Here is a 22,084-nt window from a genome sequence, read left to right on the forward strand (position 1 = left end):
AATTTTTTCGCTCGGACTCCGGAGCGACACGAACGGGGACTTAGAATTTTTTCGCTCGAACTCCGGAGCGACACGATCGCTCCGTTATTCTACGTTCTCTCGGTCCACGGGCATCAGAGAGCAAAACAGCCTTATAGTTTTAGAGTGCCTCAACGATCAGGAATAAGGATCTAACGTTCTCGTTTCGAACCGACGACTTTCGGTTCCGGAGCGACACGAACGCTCCATGATTCTCGATTATCTCGACACTGGTAAGAGACAGAGGACAACAAGTGTATGGTTTTAGAGAGCCACGAGCACCAGGAATAAGGGTCTACCGTTGTCTCTTCGTTCCGTCGACATTCGGTTCCGGAGCGACACGATCGGGGACTTAGAATTTTTTCGCTCGGGCTCCGGAGCGACACGAACGGGGACTTAGAATTTTCTCGCTCGAACTCCGGAGCGACACGATCGCTCCGATATTCTACGTTCTCTCGGTCCACGGGCATCAGAGAGCAAAACAGCCTAATAGTTTTAGAGTGCCTCAACGATCAGGAATAAGGATCTGACGTTCTCGTTTCGAACCGACGACTTTCGGTTCCGGAGCGACACGAACGCTCCATGATTCTCGATTATCTCGACACAGCTATGAGACAGAGGACAACAAGTGTATGGTTTTAGAGAGCCACGAGCACCAGGAATAAGGATCTACCGTTGTCCCTTCGTTCCGTCGGCATTCGGTTCCGGAGCGACACGAACGGGGACTTGGAATTTTTTCGCTCGAACTCCGGAGCGACACGATCGCTCCGATATTCTACGTTCTCTCGGTCCACGGGCATCAGAGAGCAAAACAGCCTAATAGTTTTAGAGTGCCTCAACGATAAGAATTAAGGATCTAACGTTCTCGTTTCGAACCGACGACTTTCGGTTCCGGAGCGACACGAACGCTCCATGATTCTCGATTATCTCGACACAGGTAAGAGACAGAGGACAACAAGTGTATGGTTTTAGAGAGCCACGAGCACCAGGAATAAGGATCTACTGTTGTCCCTTCGTTCCTTCGACATTCGGTACCGGAGTGACACGAACGGGGATTTAGAATTTTTTCGCTCGGTCTCCGGAGCGACACAAACGGGGACTTAGAATTTTTTCGCTCGAACTCCGGAGCGACACGATCGCTCCGATATTCTACGTTCTCTCGGTCCACGGGCATCAGAGAGCAAAACAGCCTAATAGTTTTAGAGTGCCTCAACGATAAGAATTAAGGATCTAACGTTCTCGTTTCGAACCGACGACTTTCGGTTCCGGAGCGACACGAACGCTCCATGATTCTCGATTATCTCGACACAGGTAAGAGACAGAGGACAACAAGTGTATGGTTTTAGAGAGCCACGAGCACCAGGAATAAGGATCTACTGTTGTCCCTTCGTTCCTTCGACATTCGGTACCGGAGTGACACGAACGGGGATTTAGAATTTTTTCGCTCGGTCTCCGGAGCGACACAAACGGGGACTTAGAATTTTTTCGCTCGAACTCCGGAGCGACACGATCGCTCCGATATTCTACGTTCTCTCTGGTCCACGGGCATCAGAGAGCAAAACAGCCTAATAGTTTTAGAGTGCCTCAACGATCAGGAATAAGGATCTGACGTTCTCGTTTCGAACCGACGACTTTCGGTTCCGGAGCGACACGAACGCTCCATGATTCCCGATTATCTCGACACAGGTAAGAGACAGAGGACAACAAGTGTATGGTTTTAGAGAGCCATGAGCACCAGGAATAAGGATCTACCGTTGTCCCTTCGTTCCGTCGACACTCGCTTCCGGAGCGACACGAACGGGGACATAGAATCTTTTCGCTCGGGCTACGGAGCGTCACGAACGGAGACTTAGAATTTTTTCGCTCGAACTCCGGAGCGACACGATCGCTCCGATATTCTACGTTCTCTCGGTCCACGGGCATCAGAGAGCAAAACAGCCTAATAGTTTTAGAGTGCCTCAACGATCAGGAATAAGGATCTAACGTTCTCGTTTCGAACCGACGACTTTCGGTTCCGGAGCGACACGAACGCCCCATGATTCTCGATTATCTCGACACAGGTAAGAGACAGAGGACAACAAGTGTATGGTTTTAGAGAGCCACGAGCACCAGGAATAAGGGTCTACCGTTGTCTCTTCGTTCCGTCGACATTCGGTTCCGGAGCGACACGATCGGGGACTTAGAATTTTTTCGCTCGGGCTCCGGAGCGACACGAACGGGGACTTAGAATTTTTTCGCTCGAACTCCGGAGCGACAAGATCGCTCCGTTATTCTACGTTCTCTCGGTCCACGGGCATCAGAGAGCAAAACAGCCTAATAGTTTTAGAGTGCCTCAACGATCAGGAATAAGGATTTAACGTTCTCGTTTCGATCCGACGACTTTCGGTTCCGGAGCGACACGAACGCTCCATGATTCTCGATTATCTCGACACAGGTAAGAGACAGAGGACTACAAGTGTATGGTTTTAGAGAGCCACGAGCACCAGGAATAAGGATCTACCGTTGTCCCTTCGTTCCTTCGACATTCGGTACCGGGGCGACAGGAACGGCGATTTAGAACTTTTTCGCTCGAACTCCGGAGCGACACGATCGCACCGATATTCTACGCTCTCTCGGTCCACGGGCATCAGAGAGCAAAACAGCCTAATAGTTTTAGAGTGCCTCAACGATCAGGAATAAGTATCTAACGTTCTCGTTCCGAACCGACGACTTTCGGTTCCGGAGCGAATCGAACGCTCCATGATTCTCGATTATCTCGACACAGCTAAGAGACAGAGGACAACAAGTGTATGGTTTTAGAGAGCCACGAGCACCAGGAATAAGGATCTACCGTTGTCCCTTCGTTCCGTCGACATTCGGTTCCGGAGCGACACGAACGGGGACTTAGAATTTTTTCGCTCGGTCTCCGGAGCGACACGAACGGGGACTTAGAATTTTTCCGCCCGAACTCCGGAGCGACACGATCGCTCCGATATTCTACGTTCTCTCGGTCCACGGGCATCAGACAGCAAAACAGCCTAATAGTTTTAGAGTGCCTCAACGATCAGGAATAAGGATCTAACGTTCTCGTTTCGAGACGACGACTTTCGGTTCCGGAGCGACAGGAACGCTCCATGATTCTCGTTTATCTCGACACAGGTAAGGGACAGAGGAAAACAAGTATATGGTTTTAGAGAGCCACGAGCACCAGGAATAAGGATCTACCGTTGTCCCTTCGTTCCGTCGACACTCGGTTCCGGAGCGACACGAACGGGGACTTCGAATTTTTTCGCTCGAACTCCGGAGCGACACGATCGCTCCGTTATTCTACGTTCTCTCGGTCCACGGGCATCAGAGAGCAAAACAGCCTAATAGTTTTAGAGTGCCTCAACGATCAGGAATAAGGATCTAACGTTCTCGTTTCGAACCGACGACTTTCGGTTCCGGAGCGACACGAACGCTCCATGATTCTCGATTATCTCGACACAGGTAAGAGACAGAGGACAACAAGTGTATGGTTTTAGAGAGCCACGAGCACCAGGAATAAGGGTCTACCGTTGTCTCTTCGTTCCGTCGACATTCGGTTCCGGAGCGACACGATCGGGGACTTAGAATTTTTTCGCTCGGGCTCCGGAGCGACACGAACGGGGACTTAGAATTTTCTCGCTCGAACTCCGGAGCGACACGATCGCTCCGATATTCTACGTTCTCTCGGTCCACGGGCATCAGAGAGCAAAACAGCCTAATAGTTTTAGAGTGCCTCAACGATCAGGAATAAGGATCTAACGTTCTCGTTTCGAGACGACGACTTTCGGTTCCGGAGCGACACGAACGCTCCATGATTCTCGATTATCTCGACACAGGTAAGAGACAGAGGACAACAAGTGTATGGTTTTAGAGAGCCACGTGCACCAGGAATAAGGATCTACCGTTGTCCCTTCGTTCCGTCGACATTCGGTTCCGGAGCGACACGAACGGGGACTTAGAATTTTTTCGCTCGGGCTCCGGAGCGACACGAACGGAGACTTAGAATTTTTTCGCTCGAACTCCGGAGCGACACGATCGCTCCGATATTCTACGTTCTCTCGGTCCACGGGCATCAGAGAGCAAAACAGCCTAATAGTTTTAGAGTGCCTCAGCGATCAGGAATAAGGATCTAACGTTCTCGTTTCGAACCGACGACCTTCGGTTCCGGAGCGACACGAACGCTCCATGATTCTCGATTATCTCGACACAGGTAAGAGACAGAGGACAACAAGTGTATGGTTTTAGAGAGCCACGAGCACCAGGAATAAGGGTCTACCGTTGTCTCTTCGTTCCGTCGACATTCGGTTCCGGAGCGACACGATCGGGGACTTAGAATTTTTTCGCTCGGGCTCCGGAGCGACACGAACGGGGACTTAGAATTTTCTCGCTCGAACTCCGGAGCGACACGATCGCTCCGATATTCTACGTTCTCTCGGTCCACGGGCATCAGAGAGCAAAACAGCCTAATAGTTTTAGAGTGCCTCAACGATCAGGAATAAGGATCTGACGTTCTCGTTTCGAACCGACGACTTTCGGTTCCGGAGCGACGCGAACGCTCCATGATTCTCGATTATCTCGACACAGCTAAGAGACAGAGGACAACAAGTGTATGGTTTTAGAGAGCCACGAGCACCAGGAATAAGGATCTACCGTTGTCCCTTCGTTCCGTCGACATTCGGTTCCGGAGCGACACGAACGGGGACTTAGAATTTTTTCGCTCAGGCTCCGGAGCGTCACGAACGGAGACTTAGAATTTTTTCGCTCGAACTCCGGAGCGACACGATCCCTCCGATATTCTACGTTCTCTCGGTCCACGGGCATCAGACAGCAAAACAGCCTAATAGTTTTAGAGTGCCTCAACGATAAGAATTAAGGATCTAACGTTCTCGTTTCGAACCGACGACTTTCGGTTCCGGAGCGACACGAACGCTCCATGATTCTCGATTATCTCGACACAGGTAAGAGGCAGAGGACAACAAGTGTATGGTTTTAGAGAGCCACGAGCACCAGGAATAAGGATCTACCGTTGTCCCTTCGTTCCTTCGACATTCGGTACCGGAGCGATACGAACGGGGATTTAGAATTTTTTCGCTCGGGCTCCGGAGCGACACAAACGGGGACTTAGAATTTTTTCGCTCGAACTCCGGAGCGACACGATCGCTCCAATATTCTACGTTCTCTCTGGTCCACGGGCATCAGAGAGCAAAACAGCCTAATAGATTTAGAGTGCCTCAACGATCAGGAATAAGGATCTGACGTTCTCGTTTCGAACCGACGACTTTCGGTTCCGGAGCGACACGAACGCTCCATGATTCTCGATTATCTCGACACAGGTAAGAGACAGAGGACAACAAGTGTATGGTTTTAGAGAGCCACGAGCACCAGGAATAAGGATCTACCGTTGTCCCTTCGTTCCGTCGACACTCGCTTCCGGAGCGACAGGAACGGGGACATAGAATCTTTTCGCTCGGGCTACGGAGCGTCACGAACGGAGACTTAGAATTTTTTCGCTCGAACTCCGGAGCGACACGATCGCTCCGTTATTCTACGTTCTCTCGGTCCACGGGCATCAGAGAGCAAAACAGCCTAATAGTTTTAGAGTGCCTCAACGATCAGGAATAAGGATCTAACGTTCTCGTTTCGAACCGACGACTTTCGTTTCCGGTGCGACACGAACGCTCCATGATTCTCGATTATCTCGACACAGGTAAGAGACAGAGGACAACAAGTGTATGGTTTTAGAGAGCCACGAGCACCAGGAATAAGGATCTACCGTTGTCCCTTCGTTCCGTCGACACTCGGTTCCGGAGCGACACGAACGGGGACTTCGAATTTTTTCGCTCGAACTCCGGAGCGACACGATCGCTCCGATATTCTACGTTCTCTCGGTCCACGGGCATCAGAGAGCAAAACAGCCTAATTGTTTTAGAGTGCCTCAACGATAAGAATTAAGGATCTAACGTTCTCGTTTCGAACCGACGACTTTCGGTTCCGGAGCGACACGAACGCTCCATGATTCTCGATTGTCTCGACACAGGTAAGAGACAGAGGACAACAAGTGTATGGTTTTAGAGAGCCACGAGCACCAGGAATAAGGATCTACCGTTGTCCCTTCGTTCCGTCGACACTCGGTTCCGGAGCGACACGAACGGGGACTTCGAATTTTTTCGCTCGAACTCCGGAGCGACACGATCGCTCCGTTATTCTACGTTCTCTCGGTCCACGGGCATCAGAGAGCAAAACAGCCTAATAGTTTTAGAGTGCCTCAACGATCAGGAATAAGGATCTAACGTTCTCGTTTCGAACCGACGACTTTCGGTTCCGGAGCGACACGAACGCTCCATGATTCTCGATTATCTCGACACAGGTAAGAGACAGAGGACAACAAGTGTATGGTTTTAGAGAGCCACGAGCACCAGGAATAAGGGTCTACCGTTGTCTCTTCGTTCCGTCGACATTCGGTTCCGGAGCGACACGATCGGGGACTTAGAATTTTTTCGCTCGGGCTCCGGAGCGACACGAACGGGGACTTAGAATTTTCTCGCTCGAACTCCGGAGCGACACGATCGCTCCGATATTCTACGTTCTCTCGGTCCACGGGCATCAGAGAGCAAAACAGCCTAATAGTTTTAGAGTGCCTCAACGATCAGGAATAAGGATCTAACGTTCTCGTTTCGAGACGACGACTTTCGGTTCCGGAGCGACAAGAACGCTCCATGATTCTCGATTATCTCGACACAGGTAAGAGACAGAGGACAACAAGTGTATGGTTTTAGAGAGCCACGTGCACCAGGAATAAGGATCTACCGTTGTCCCTTCGTTCCTTCGACATTCGGTACCGGAGCGACACGAACGGGGATTTAGAAATTTTTCGCTCGGGCTCCGGAGCGACACAAACGGGGACTTAGAATTTTCTCGCTCGAACTCCGGAGCGACACGATCGCTCCGATATTCTACGTTCTCTCGGTCCACGGGCATCAGAGAGCAAAACAGCCTAATAGTTTTAGAGTGCCTCAACGATCAGGAATAAGGATCTAACGTTCTCGTTTCGAACCGACGACTTTCGGTTCCGGAGCGACACGAACGCTCCATGATTCTCGATTATCTCGACACAGGTAAGAGACAGAGGACAACAAGTGTATGGTTTTAGAGAGCCACGAGCACATGGAATAAGGATCTACCGTTGTCCCTTCTTTCCGTCGACATTCGGTTCCGGAGCGACACGAACGGGGACTTAGAATTTTTTCGCTCGGACTCCGGAGCGACACGAACGGGGACTTAGAATTTTTTCGCTCGAACTCCGGAGCGACACGATCGCTCCGTTATTCTACGTTCTCTCGGTCCACGGGTATCAGAGAGCAAAACAGCCTAATAGTTTTAGAGTGCCTCAACGATCAGGAATAAGGATCTAACGTTCTCGTTTCGAACCGACGACTTTCGGTTCCGGAGCGACACGAACGCTCCATGATTCTCGATTATCTCGACACAGGTAAGAGACAGAGGACAACAAGTGTATGGTTTTAGAGAGCCACGAGCACCAGGAATAAGGATCTACCGTTGTCCCTTCGTTCCGTCGACATTCGGTTCCGGAGCGACACGAACGGGGACTTAGAATTTTTTCGCTCGGGCTCCGGAGCGACACGAACGGAGACTTAGAATTTTTTCGCTCGAACTCCGGAGCGACACGATCGCTCCGATATTCTACGTTCTCTCGGTCCACGGGCATCAGAGAGCAAAACAGCCTAATAGTTTTAGAGTGCCTCAGCGATCAGGAATAAGCATCTAACGTTCTCGTTTCGAACCGACGACCTTCGGTTCCGGAGCGACACGAACGCTCCATGATTCTCGATTATCTCGACACAGGTAAGAGACAGAGGACAACAAGTGTATGGTTTTAGAGAGCCACGAGCACCAGGAATAAGGGTCTACCGTTGTCTCTTCGTTCCGTCGACATTCGGTTCCGGAGCGACACGATCGGGGACTTAGAATTTTTTCGCTCGGGCTCCGGAGCGACACGAACGGGGACTTAGAATTTTCTCGCTCGAACTCCGGAGCGACACGATCGCTCCGATATTCTACGTTCTCTCGGTCCACGGGCATCAGAGAGCAAAACAGCCTAATAGTTTTAGAGTGCCTCAACGATCAGGAATAAGGATCTGACGTTCTCGTTTCGAACCGACGACTTTCGGTTCCGGAGCGACGCGAACGCTCCATGATTCTCGATTATCTCGACACAGCTAAGAGACAGAGGACAACAAGTGTATGGTTTTAGAGAGCCACGAGCACCAGGAATAAGGATCTACCGTTGTCCCTTCGTTCCGTCGACATTCGGTTCCGGAGCGACACGAACGGGGACTTAGAATTTTTTCGCTCAGGCTCCGGAGCGTCACGAACGGTGACTTAGAATTTTTTCGCACGAACTCCGGAGCGACACGATCGCTCCAATATTCTACGTTCTCTCTGGTCCACGGGCATCAGAGAGCAAAACAGCCTAATAGATTTAGAGTGCCTCAACGATCAGGAATAAGGATCTGACGTTCTCGTTTCGAACCGACGACTTTCGGTTCCGGAGCGACACGAACGCTCCATGATTCTCGATTATCTCGACACAGGTAAGAGACAGAGGACAACAAGTGTATGGTTTTAGAGAGCCACGAGCACCAGGAATAAGGATCTACCGTTGTCCCTTCGTTCCGTCGACACTCGCTTCCGGAGCGACAGGAACGGGGACATAGAATCTTTTCGCTCGGGCTACGGAGCGTCACGAACGGAGACTTAGAATTTTTTCGCTCGAACTCCGGAGCGACACGATCGCTCCGTTATTCTACGTTCTCTCGGTCCACGGGCATCAGAGAGCAAAACAGCCTAATAGTTTTAGAGTGCCTCAACGATCAGGAATAAGGATCTAACGTTCTCGTTTCGAACCGACGACTTTCGGTTCCGGAGCGACACGAACGCTCCATGATTCTCGATTATCTCGACACAGCTAAGAGACAGAGGTCAACAAGTGTATGGTTTTAGAGAGCCACGAGCACCAGGAATAAGGATCTACCGTTGTCCCTTCGTTCCGTCGACATTCGGTTCCGGAGCGACACGAACGGGGACTTAGAATTTTTTCGCTCAGGCTCCGGAGCGACACGAACGGGTACTTAGAATTTTTTCGCTCGGGCTCTGGAGCGACACGAACGGGGACTTAGAATTTTTCCGCCCGAACTCCGGAGCGACACGATCGCTCCGATATTCTACGTTTTCTCGGTGCACGGGCATCAGACAGCAAAACAGCCTAATAGTTTTAGACTGTCTCAACGATCAGGAATAAGGATCTAACGTTCTCGTTTCGAGACGACGACTGTCGGTTCCGGAGCGACACGAACGCTCCATGATTCTCGTTTATCTCGACACAGGTAAGAGACAGAGGAAAACAAGTATATGGTTTTAGAGAGCCACGAGCACCAGGAATAAGGATCTATCGTTGTCCCTTCGTTCCGTCGACACTCGCTTCCGGAGCGACACGAACGGGGACATAGAATCTTTTCGCTCGGGCTACGGAGCGTCACGAACGGAGACTTAGAATTTTTTCGCTCGAACTCCGGAGCGACACGATCGCTCCGATATTCTACGTTCTCTCTGGTCCACGGGCATCAGAGAGCAAAACAGCCTAATAGTTTTAGAGTGCCTCAACGATCAGGAATAAGGATCTGACGTTCTCGTTTCGAACCGACGACTTTCGGTTCCGGAGCGACACGAACGCTCCATGATTCTCGATTATCTCGACACAGGTAAGAGACAGAGGACAACAAGTGTATGGTTTTAGAGAGCCATGAGCACCAGGAATAAGGGTCTACCGTTGTCTCTTCGTTCCGTCGACATTCGGTTCCGGAGCGACACGATCGGGGACTTAGAATTTTTTCGCTCGGGCTCCGGAGCGACACGAACGGGGACTTAGAATTTTCTCGGTCGAACTCCGGAGCGACACGATCGCTCCGATATTCTACGTTCTCTCAGTCCACGGGCATCAGAGAGCAAAACAGCCTAATAGTTTTAGAGTGCCTCAACGATCAGGAATAAGGATCTGACGTTCTCGTTTCGAACCGACGACTTTCGGTTCCGGAGCGACACGAACGCTCCATGATTCTCGATTATCTCGACACAGGTTAGAGACAGAGGACAACAAGTGTATGGTTTTAGAGAGAGACGAGCACCAGGAATAAGGGTCTACCGTTGTCTCTTCGTTCCGTCGACATTCGGTTCCGGAGCGACACGATCGGGGACTTAGAATTTTTTCGCTCGGGCTCCGGAGCGACACGAACGGAGACTTACAATTTTTTCGCTCGAACTCCGGGGCGACACGATCGCTCCGATATTCTACGTTCTCTCGGTCCACGGGCATCAGAGAGCAAAACAGCCTAATAGTTTTAGAGTGCCTCAACGATCAGGAATAAGGATCTGACGTTCTCGTTTCGAACCGACGACTTTCGGTTCCGGAGCGACACGAACGCTCCATGATTCTCGATTATCTCGACACAGCTATGAGACAGAGGACAACAAGTGTATGGTTTTAGAGAGCCACGAGCACCAGGAATAAGGATCTACCGTTGTCCCTTCTTTCCGTCGACATTCGGTTCCGGAGCGACACGAACGGGGACTTAGAATTTTTTCGCTCAGGCTCCGGAGCGACACGAACGGGTACTTAGAATTTTTTCGCTCGGGCTCCGGAGCGACACGAACGGGGACTTCGAATTTTTTCGCTCGAACTCCGGAGCGACACGATCGCTCCGATATTCTACGTTCTCTCGGTCCACGGGCATCAGAGAGCAAAACAGCCTAATAGTTTTAGAGTGCCTGAACGATAAGAATTAAGGATCTAACGTTCTCGTTTCGAACCGACGACTTTCGGTTCCGGAGCGACACGAACGCTCCATGATTCTCGATTATCTGGACACAGGTAAGAGACAGAGGACAACAAGTGTATGGTTTTAGAGAGCCACGAGCACCAGGAATAAGGATCTACCGTTGTCCCTTCGTTCCGTCGGCATTCGGTTCCGGAGCGACACGAACGGGGACTTGGAATTTTTTCGCTCGATCTCCGGAGCGACACGATCGCTCCGATATTCTACGTTCTCTCGGTCCACGGGCATCAGAGAGCAAAACAGCCTAATAGTTTTAGAGTGCCTCAACGATAAGAATTAAGGATCTAACGTTCTCGTTTCGAACCGACGACTTTCGGTTCCGGAGCGACACGAACGCTCCATGATTCTCGATTATCTCGACACAGATAAGAGACAGAGGACAACAAGTGAATGGTTTTAGAGAGCCACGAGCACCAGGAATAAGGATCTACCGTTGTCCCTTCGTTCCTTCGACATTCGGTACCGGAGTGACACGAACGGGGATTTAGAATTTTTTCGCTCGGTCTCCGGAGCGACACGAACGGGTACTTAGAATTTTTTCGCTCGGGCTCCGGAGCGACACGAACGGGGACTTAGAATTTTTCCGCCCGAACTCCGGAGCGACACGATCCCTCCGATATTCTACGTTCTCTCGGTCCACGGGCATCAGACAGCAAAACAGCCTAATAGTTTTAGAGTGCCTCAACGATAAGAATTAAGGATCTAACGTTCTCGTTTCGAACCGACGACTTTCGGTTCCGGAGCGACACGAACGCTCCATGATTCTCGATTATCTCGACACAGGTAAGAGGCAGAGGACAACAAGTGTATGGTTTTAGAGAGCCACGAGCACCAGGAATAAGGATCTACCGTTGTCCCTTCGTTCCTTCGACATTCGGTACCGGAGCGATACGAACGGGGATTTAGAATTTTTTCGCTCGGGCTCCGGAGCGACACAAACGGGGACTTAGAATTTTTTCGCTCGAACTCCGGAGCGACACGATCGCTCCAATATTCTACGTTCTCTCTGGTCCACGGGCATCAGAGAGCAAAACAGCCTAATAGATTTAGAGTGCCTCAACGATCAGGAATAAGGATCTGACGTTCTCGTTTCGAACCGACGACTTTCGCTTCCGGAGCGACACGAACGCTCCATGATTCTCGATTATCTCGACACAGGTAAGAGACAGAGGACAACAAGTGTATGGTTTTAGAGAGCCACGAGCACCAGGAATAAGGATCTACCGTTGTCCCTTCGTTCCGTCGACACTCGCTTCCGGAGCGACAGGAACGGGGACATAGAATCTTTTCGCTCGGGCTACGGAGCGTCACGAACGGAGACTTAGAATTTTTTCGCTCGAACTCCGGAGCGACACGATCGCTCCGTTATTCTACGTTCTCTCGGTCCACGGGCATCAGAGAGCAAAACAGCCTAATAGTTTTAGAGTGCCTCAACGATCAGGAATAAGGATCTAACGTTCTCGTTTCGAACCGACGACTTTCGGTTCCGGAGCGACACGAACGCTCCATGATTCTCGATTATCTCGACACAGCTAAGAGACAGAGGTCAACAAGTGTATGGTTTTAGAGAGCCACGAGCACCAGGAATAAGGATCTACCGTTGTCCCTTCGTTCCGTCGACATTCGGTTCCGGAGCGACACGAACGGGGACTTAGAATTTTTTCGCTCAGGCTCCGGAGCGACACGAACGGGTACTTAGAATTTTTTCGCTCGGGCTCTGGAGCGACACGAACGGGGACTTAGAATTTTTCCGCCCGAACTCCGGAGCGACACGATCGCTCCGATATTCTACGTTCTCTCGGTGCACGGGCATCAGACAGCAAAACAGCCTAATAGTTTTAGACTGTCTCAACGATCAGGAATAAGGATCTAACGTTCTCGTTTCGAGACGACGACTTTCGGTTCCGGAGCGACACGAACGCTCCATGATTCTCGTTTATCTCGACACAGGTAAGAGACAGAGGAAAACAAGTATATGGTTTTAGAGAGCCACGAGCACCAGGAATAAGGATCTATCGTTGTCCCTTCGTTCCGTCGACACTCGCTTCCGGAGCGACACGAACGGGGACATAGAATCTTTTCGCTCGGGCTACGGAGCGTCACGAACGGAGACTTAGAATTTTTTCGCTCGAACTCCGGAGCGACACGATCGCTCCGATATTCTACGTTCTCTCTGGTCCACGGGCATCAGAGAGCAAAACAGCCTAATAGTTTTAGAGTGCCTCAACGATCAGGAATAAGGATCTGACGTTCTCGTTTCGAACCGACGACTTTCGGTTCCGGAGCGACAGGAACGCTCCATGATTCTCGATTATCTCGACACAGGTAAGAGACAGAGGACAACAAGTGTATGGTTTTAGAGAGCCATGAGCACCAGGAATAAGGGTCTACCGTTGTCTCTTCGTTCCGTCGACATTCGGTTCCGGAGCGACACGATCGGGGACTTAGAATTTTTTCGCTCGGGCTCCGGAGCGACACGAACGGGGACTTAGAATTTTCTCGCTCGAACTCCGGAGCGACACGATCGCTCCGATATTCTACGTTCTCTCAGTCCACGGGCATCAGAGAGCAAAACAGCCTAATAGTTTTAGAGTGCCTCAACGATCAGGAATAAGGATCTGACGTTCTCGTTTCGAACCGACGACTTTCGGTTCCGGAGCGACACGAACGCTCCATGATTCTCGATTATCTCGACACAGGTAAGAGACAGAGGACAACAAGTGTATGGTTTTAGAGAGCCATGAGCACCAGGAATAAGGATCTACCGTTGTCCCTTCGTTCCGTCGACACTCGCTTCCGGAGCGACACGAACGGGGACATAGAATCTTTTCGCTCGGGCTACGGAGCGTCACGAACGGAGACTTAGAATTTTTTCGCTCGAACTCCGGAGCGACACGATCGCTCCGATATTCTACGTTCTCTCGGTCCACGGGCATCAGAGAGCAAAACAGCCTAATAGTTTTAGAGTGCCTCAACGATCAGGAATAAGGATCTAACGTTCTCGTTTCGAACCGACGACTTTCGGTTCCGGAGCGACACGAACGCTCCATGATTCTCGATTATCTCGACACAGGTAAGAGACAGAGGACAACAAGTGTATGGTTTTAGAGAGCCACGAGCACCAGGAATAAGGATCTACCGTTGTCCCTTCTTTCCGTCGACATTCGGTTCCGGAGCGACACGAACGGGGACTTAGAATTTTTTCGCTCGGACTCCGGAGCGACACGAACGGGGACTTAGAATTTTTTCGCTCGAACTCCGGAGCGACACGATCGCTCCGTTATTCTACGTTCTCTCGGTCCACGGGCATCAGAGAGCAAAACAGCCTAATAGTTTTAGAGTGCCTCAACGATCAGGAATAAGGATCTAACGTTCTGGATTCGAACCGACGACTTTCGGTTCCGGAGCGACACGAACGCTCCATGATTCTCGATTATCTCGACACAGGTAAGAGACAGAGGAAAACAAGTGTATGGTTTTAGAGAGCCACGAGCACCAGGAATAAGGGTCTACCGTTGTCCCTTCGTTCCGTCGACACTCGCTTCCGGAGCGACACGAACGGGGACATAGAATCTTTTCGCTCGGGCTACGGAGCGTCACGAACGGAGACTTACAATTTTTTCGCTCGAACTCCGGAGCGACACGATCGCTCCGATATTCTACGTTCTCTCGGTCCACGGGCATCAGAGAGCAAAACAGCCTAATAGTTTTAGAGTGCCTCAACGATCAGGAATAAGGATCTAACGTTCTCGTTTCGAACCGACGACTTTCGGTTCCGGAGCGACACGAACGCTCCATGATTCTCGATTATCCCGACACAGGTAAGAGACAGAGGACAACAAGTGTATGGTTTTAGAGAGCCACGAGCACCAGGAATAAGGATCTACCGTTGTCCCTTCTTTCCGTCGACATTCGGTTCCGGAGCGACACGAACGGGGACTTAGAATTTTTTCGCTCGGACTCCGGAGCGACACGAACGGGGACTTAGAATTTTTTCGCTCGAACTCCGGAGCGACACGATCGCTCCGTTATTCTACGTTCTCTCGGTCCACGGGCATCAGAGAGCAAAACAGCCTAATAGTTTTAGAGTGCCTCAACGATCAGGAATAAGGATCTAACGTTCTCGTTTCGAACCGACGACTTTCGGTTCCGGAGCGACACGAACGCTCCATGATTCTCGATTATCTCGACACAGGTAAGAGACAGAGGACAACAAGTGTATGGTTTTAGAGAGCCACGAGCACCAGGAATAAGGATCTACCGTTGTCCCTTCGTTCCTTCGACATTCGGTACCGGGGCGACACGAACGGCGATTTAGAACTTTTTCGCTCGAACTCCGGAGCGACACGATCGCTCCGATATTCTACGCTCTCTCGGTCCACGGGCATCAGAGAGCAAAACAGCCTAATAGTTTTAGAGTGCCTCAACGATCAGGAATAAGTATCTAACGTTCTCGTTCCGAACCGACGACTTTCGGTTCCGGAGCGAATCGAACGCTCCATGATTCTCGATTATCTCGACACAGCTAAGAGACAGAGGACAACAAGTGTATGGTTTTAGAGAGCCACGAGCACCAGGAATAAGGATCTACCGTTGTCCCTTCGTTCCGTCGACATTCGGTTCCGGAGCGACACGAACGGGGACTTAGAATTTTTTCGCTCGGTCTCCGGAGCGACACGAACGGGGACTTAGAATTTTTCCGCCCGAACTCCGGAGCGACACGATCGCTCCGATATTCTACGTTCTCTCGGTCCACGGGCATCAGACAGCAAAACAGCCTAATAGTTTTAGAGTGTCTCAACGATCAGGAATAAGGATCTAACGTTCCCGTTTCGAACCGACGAGTTTCGGTTCCGGAGCGACACGAACGCTCAATGATTCTCGATTATCTCGACACAGGTAAGAGACAGAGGACAACAAGTGTATGGTTTTAGAGAGCCACGAGCACCAGGAATAAGGATCTACCGTTGTCCCTTCGTTCCGTCGACGTTCGGTTCCGGAGCGACACGAACTTAGACTTAGAATTTTTTCGCTCGGGCTCCGGAGCGACACGAACGGGGACTTAGAATTTTTTCGCTCAGGCTCCGGACCGACACGAACGGGGACTTACAATTTTTTCGCTCGGGCTCCGGAGAGACACGAACGGAGACTTAGAATTTTTTCGCTCGAACTCTGGAGCGACACGATCGCTCCGATATTCTACGTTCTCTCGGTCCACGGCATCAGAGAGCAAAACAGCCTAATAGTTTTAGAGTGCCTCAACGATCAGGAATAAGGATCTAACGTCCTCGTTTCGAACCGACGACTTTCGTTTCCGGTGCGACACGAACGCTCCATGATTCTCGATTATCTCGACACAGGTAAGAGACAGAGGACAACAAGTGTATGGTTTTAGAGAGCCACGAGCACCAGGAATAAGGATCTACCGTTGTCCCTTCGTTCCGTCGACACTCGGTTCCGGAGCGACACGAACGGGGACTTCGAATTTTTTCGCTCGAACTCCGGAGCGACACGATCGCTCCGATATTCTACGTTCTCTCGGTCCACGGGCATCAGAGAGCAAAACAGCCTAATTGTTTTAGAGTGCCTCAACGATAAGAATTAAGGATCTAACGTTCTCGTTTCGAACCGACGACTTTCGGTTCCGGAGCGACACGAACGCTCCATGATTCTCGATTGTCTCGACACAGGTAAGAGACAGAGGACAACAAGTGTATGGTTTTAGAGAGCCACGAGCACCAGGAATAAGGATCTACCGTTGTCCCTTCGTTCCGTCGACACTCGGTTCCGGAGCGACACGAACGGGGACTTCGAATTTTTTCGCTCGAACTCCGGAGCGACACGATCGCTCCGTTATTCTACGTTCTCTCGGTCCACGGGCATCAGAGAGCAAAACAGCCTAATAGTTTTAGAGTGCCTCAACGATCAGGAATAAGGATCTAACGTTCTCGTTTCGAACCGACGACTTTCGGTTCCGGAGCGACACGAACGCTCCATGATTCTCGATTATCCCGACACAGGTAAGAGACAGAGGACAACAAGTGTATGGTTTTAGAGAGCCACGAGCACCAGGAATAAGGATCTACCGTTGTCCCTTCTTTCCGTCGACATTCGGTTCCGGAGCGACACGAACGGGGACTTAGAATTTTTTCGCTCGGACTCCGGAGCGACACGAACGGGGACTTAGAATTTTTTCGCTCGAACTCCGGAGCGACACGATCGCTCCGTTATTCTACGTTCTCTCGGTCCACGGGCATCTGAGAGCAAAACAGCCTAATAGTTTTAGAGTGCCTCAACGATCAGGAATAAGGATCTAACGTTCTCATTTCGAACCGACGACTTTCGGTTCCGGAGCGACACGAACGCTCCATGATTCTCGATTATCTCGACACAGGTAAGAGACAGAGGACAACAAGTGTATGGTTTTAGAGAGCCACGAGCACCAGGAATAAGGATCTACAGTTGTCCCTTCGTTCCTTCGACATTCGGTACCGGGGCGACACGAACGGCGATTTAGAACTTTTTCGCTCGAACTCCGGAGCGACACGATCGCTCCGATATTCTACGCTCTCTCGGTCCACGGGCATCAGAGAGCAAAACAGCCTAATAGTTTTAGAGTGCCTCAACGATCAGGAATAAGTATCTAACGTTCTCGTTCCGAACCGACGACTTTCGGTTCCGGAGCGAATCGAACGCTCCATGATTCTCGATTATCTCGACACAGCTAAGAGACAGAGGACAACAAGTGTATGGTTTTAGAGAGCCACGAGCACCAGGAATAAGGATCTACCGTTGTCCCTTCGTTCCGTCGACATTCGGTTCCGGAGCGACACGAACGGGGACTTAGAATTTTTTCGCTCGGTCTCCGGAGCGACACGAACGGGGACTTAGAATTTTTCCGCCCGAACTCCGGAGCGACACGATCGCTCCGATATTCTACGTTCTCTCGGTCCACGGGCATTAGACAGCAAAACAGCCTAATAGTTTTAGAGTGTCTCAACGATCAGGAATAAGGATCTAACGTTCCCGTTTCGAACCGACGAGTTTCGGTTCCGGAGCGACACGAACGCTCAATGATTCTCGATTATCTCGACACAGGTAAGAGACAGAGGACAACAAGTGTATGGTTTTAGAGAGCCACGAGCACCAGGAATAAGGATCTACCGTTGTCCCTTCGTTCCGTCGACGTTCGGTTCCGGAGCGACACGAACTTAGACTTAGAATTTTTTCGCTCGGGCTCCGGAGCGACACGAACGGGGACTTAGAATTTTTTCGCTCAGGCTCCGGACCGACACGAACGGGGACTTACAATTTTTTCGCTCGGGCTCCGGAGAGACACGAACGGAGACTTAGAATTTTTTCGCTCGAACTCTGGAGCGACACGATCGCTCCGATATTCTACGTTCTCTCGGTCCACGGCATCAGAGAGCAAAACAGCCTAATAGTTTTAGAGTGCCTCAACGATCAGGAATAAGGATCTAACGTCCTCGTTTCGAACCGACGACTTTCGTTTCCGGTGCGACACGAACGCTCCATGATTCTCGATTATCTCGACACAGGTAAGAGACAGAGGACAACAAGTGTATGGTTTTAGAGAGCCACGAGCACCAGGAATAAGGATCTACCGTTGTCCCTTCGTTCCGTCGACACTCGGTTCCGGAGCGACACGAACGGGGACTTCGAATTTTTTCGCTCGAACTCCGGAGCGACACGATCGCTCCGATATTCTACGTTCTCTCGGTCCACGGGCATCAGAGAGCAAAACAGCCTAATTGTTTTAGAGTGCCTCAACGATAAGAATTAAGGATCTAACGTTCTCGTTTCGAACCGACGACTTTCGGTTCCGGAGCGACACGAACGCTCCATGATTCTCGATTGTCTCGACACAGGTAAGAGACAGAGGACAACAAGTGTATGGTTTTAGAGAGCCACGAGCACCAGGAATAAGGATCTACCGTTGTCCCTTCGTTCCGTCGACACTCGGTTCCGGAGCGACACGAACGGGGACTTCGAATTTTTTCGCTCGAACTCCGGAGCGACACGATCGCTCCGTTATTCTACGTTCTCTCGGTCCACGGGCATCAGAGAGCAAAACAGCCTAATAGTTTTAGAGTGCCTCAACGATCAGGAATAAGGATCTAACGTTCTCGTTTCGAACCGACGACTTTCGGTTCCGGAGCGACACGAACGCTCCATGATTCTCGATTATCTCGACACAGGTAAGAGACAGAGGACAACAAGTGTATGGTTTTAGAGAGCCACGAGCACCAGGAATAAGGGTCTACCGTTGTCTCTTCGTTCCGTCGACATTCGGTTCCGGAGCGACACGATCGGGGACTTAGAATTTTTTCGCTCGGGCTCCGGAGCGACACGAACGGGGACTTAGAATTTTCTCGCTCGAACTCCGGAGCGACACGATCGCTCCGTTATTCTACGTTCTCTCGGTCCACGGGCATCAGAGAGCAAAACAGCCTAATAGTTTTAGAGTGCCTCAACGATCAGGAATAAGGATCTAACGTTCTCGTTTCGAACCGACGACTTTCGGTTCCGGAGCGACACGAACGCTCCATGATTCTCGATTATCTCGACACAGGTAAGAGACAGAGGACAACAAGTGTATGGTTTTAGAGAGCCACGAGCACCAGGAATAAGGGTCTACCGTTGTCTCTTCGGTCCGTCGACATTCGGTTCCGGAGCGACACGATCGGGGACTTAGAATTTTTTCGCTCGGGCTCCGGAGCGACACGAACGGGGACTTAGAATTTTCTCGCTCGAACTCCGGAGCGACACGATCGCTCCGATATTCTACGTTCTCTCGGTCCACGGGCATCAGAGAGCAAAACAGCCTAATAGTTTTAGAGTGCCTCAACGATCAGGAATAAGGATCTAACGTTCTCGTTTCGAACCGACGACTTTCGGTTTCGGAGCGACACGAACGCTCCATGATTCTCGATTATCTCGACACAGGTAAGAGACAGAGGACAACAAGTGTATGGTTTTAGAGAGCCACGTGCACCAGGAATAAGGATCTACCGTTGTCCCTTCGTTCCTTCGACATTCGGTACCGGAGCGACACGAACGGGGATTTAGAAATTTTTCGCTCGGGCTCCGGAGCGACACAAACGGGGACTTAGAATTTTTTCGCTCGAACTCCGGAGCGACACGATCGCTCCGATATTCTACGTTCTCTCGGTCCACGGGCATCAGAGAGCAAAACAGCCTAATAGTTTTAGAGTGCCTCAGCGATCAGGAATAAGGATCTAACGTTCTCGTTTCGAACCGACGACCTTCGGTTCCGGAGCGACACGAACGCTCCATGATTCTCGATTATCTCGACACAGGTAAGAGACAGAGGACAACAAGTGTATGGTTTTAGAGAGCCACGAGCACCAGGAATAAGGGTCTACCGTTGTCTCTTCGTTCCGTCGACATTCGGTTCCGGAGCGACACGATCGGGGACATAGAATCTTTTCGCTCGGGCTACGGAGCGTCACGAACGGAGACTTAGAATTTTTTCGCTCGAACTCCGGAGCGACACGATCGCTCCGATATTCTACGTTCTCTCTGGTCCACGGGCATCAGAGAGCAAAACAGCCTAATAGTTTTAGAGTGCCTCAACGATCAGGAATAAGGATCTGACGTTCTCGTTTCGAACCGACGACTTTCGGTTCCGGAGCGACACGAACGCTCCATGATTCTCGATTATCTCGACACAGGTAAGAGACAGAGGACAACAAGTGTATGGTTTTAGAGAGCCATGAGCACCAGGAATAAGGGTCTACCGTTGTCTCTTCGTTCCGTCGACATTCGGTTCCGGAGCGACACGATCGGGGACTTAGAATTTTTTCGCTCGGGCTCCGGAGCGACACGAACGGGGACTTAGAATTTTCTCGCTCGAACTCCGGAGCGACACGATCGCTCCGATATTCTACGTTCTCTCAGTCCACGGGCATCAGAGAGCAAAACAGCCTAATAGTTTTAGAGTGCCTCAACGATCAGGAATAAGGATCTGACGTTCTCGTTTCGAACCGACGACTTTCGGTTCCGGAGCGACACGAACGCTCCATGATTCTCGATTATCTCGACACAGGTTAGAGACAGAGGACAACAAGTGTATGGTTTTAGAGAGAGACGAGCACCAGGAATAAGGGTCTACCGTTGTCTCTTCGTTCCGTCGACATTCGGTTCCGGAGCGACACGATCGGGGACTTAGAATTTTTTCGCTCGGGCTCCGGAGCGACACGAACGGAGACTTACAATTTTTTCGCTCGAACTCCGGGGCGACACGATCGCTCCGATATTCTACGTTCTCTCGGTCCACGGGCATCAGAGAGCAAAACACCCTAATAGTTTTAGAGTGCCTCAACGATCAGGAATAAGGATCTGACGTTCTCGTTTCGAACCGACGACTTTCGGTTCCGGAGCGACACGAACGCTCCATGATTCTCGATTATCTCGACACAGCTATGAGACAGAGGACAACAAGTGTATGGTTTTAGAGAGCCACGAGCACCAGGAATAAGGATCTACCGTTGTCCCTTCTTTCCGTCGACATTCGGTTCCGGAGCGACACGAACGGGGACTTAGAATTTTTTCGCTCAGGCTCCGGAGCGACACGAACGGGGACTTCGAATTTTTTCGCTCGAACTCCGGAGCGACACGATCGCTCCGATATTCTACGTTCTCTCGGTCCACGGGCATCAGAGAGCAAAACAGCCTAATAGTTTTAGAGTGCCTGAACGATAAGAATTAAGGATCTAACGTTCTCGTTTCGAACCGACGACTTTCGGTTCCGGAGCGACACGAACGCTCCATGATTCTCGATTATCTCGACACAGGTAAGAGACAGAGGACAACAAGTGTATGGTTTTAGAGAGCCACGAGCACCAGGAATAAGGATCTACCGTTGTCCCTTCGTTCCGTCGGCATTCGGTTCCGGAGCGACACGAACGGGGACTTGGAATTTTTTCGCTCGAACTCCGGAGCGACACGATCGCTCCGATATTCTACGTTCTCTCGGTCCACGGGCATCAGAGAGCAAAACAGCCTAATAGTTTTAGAGTGCCTCAACGATAAGAATTAAGGATCTAACGTTCTCGTTTCGAACCGACGACTTTCGGTTCCGGAGCGACACGAACGCTCCATGATTC

Source organism: Calliopsis andreniformis, unplaced genomic scaffold, assembly GCF_051401765.1.
Source record: "Calliopsis andreniformis isolate RMS-2024a unplaced genomic scaffold, iyCalAndr_principal scaffold0212, whole genome shotgun sequence".
NCBI lineage: Eukaryota > Metazoa > Arthropoda > Insecta > Hymenoptera > Andrenidae > Calliopsis > Calliopsis andreniformis.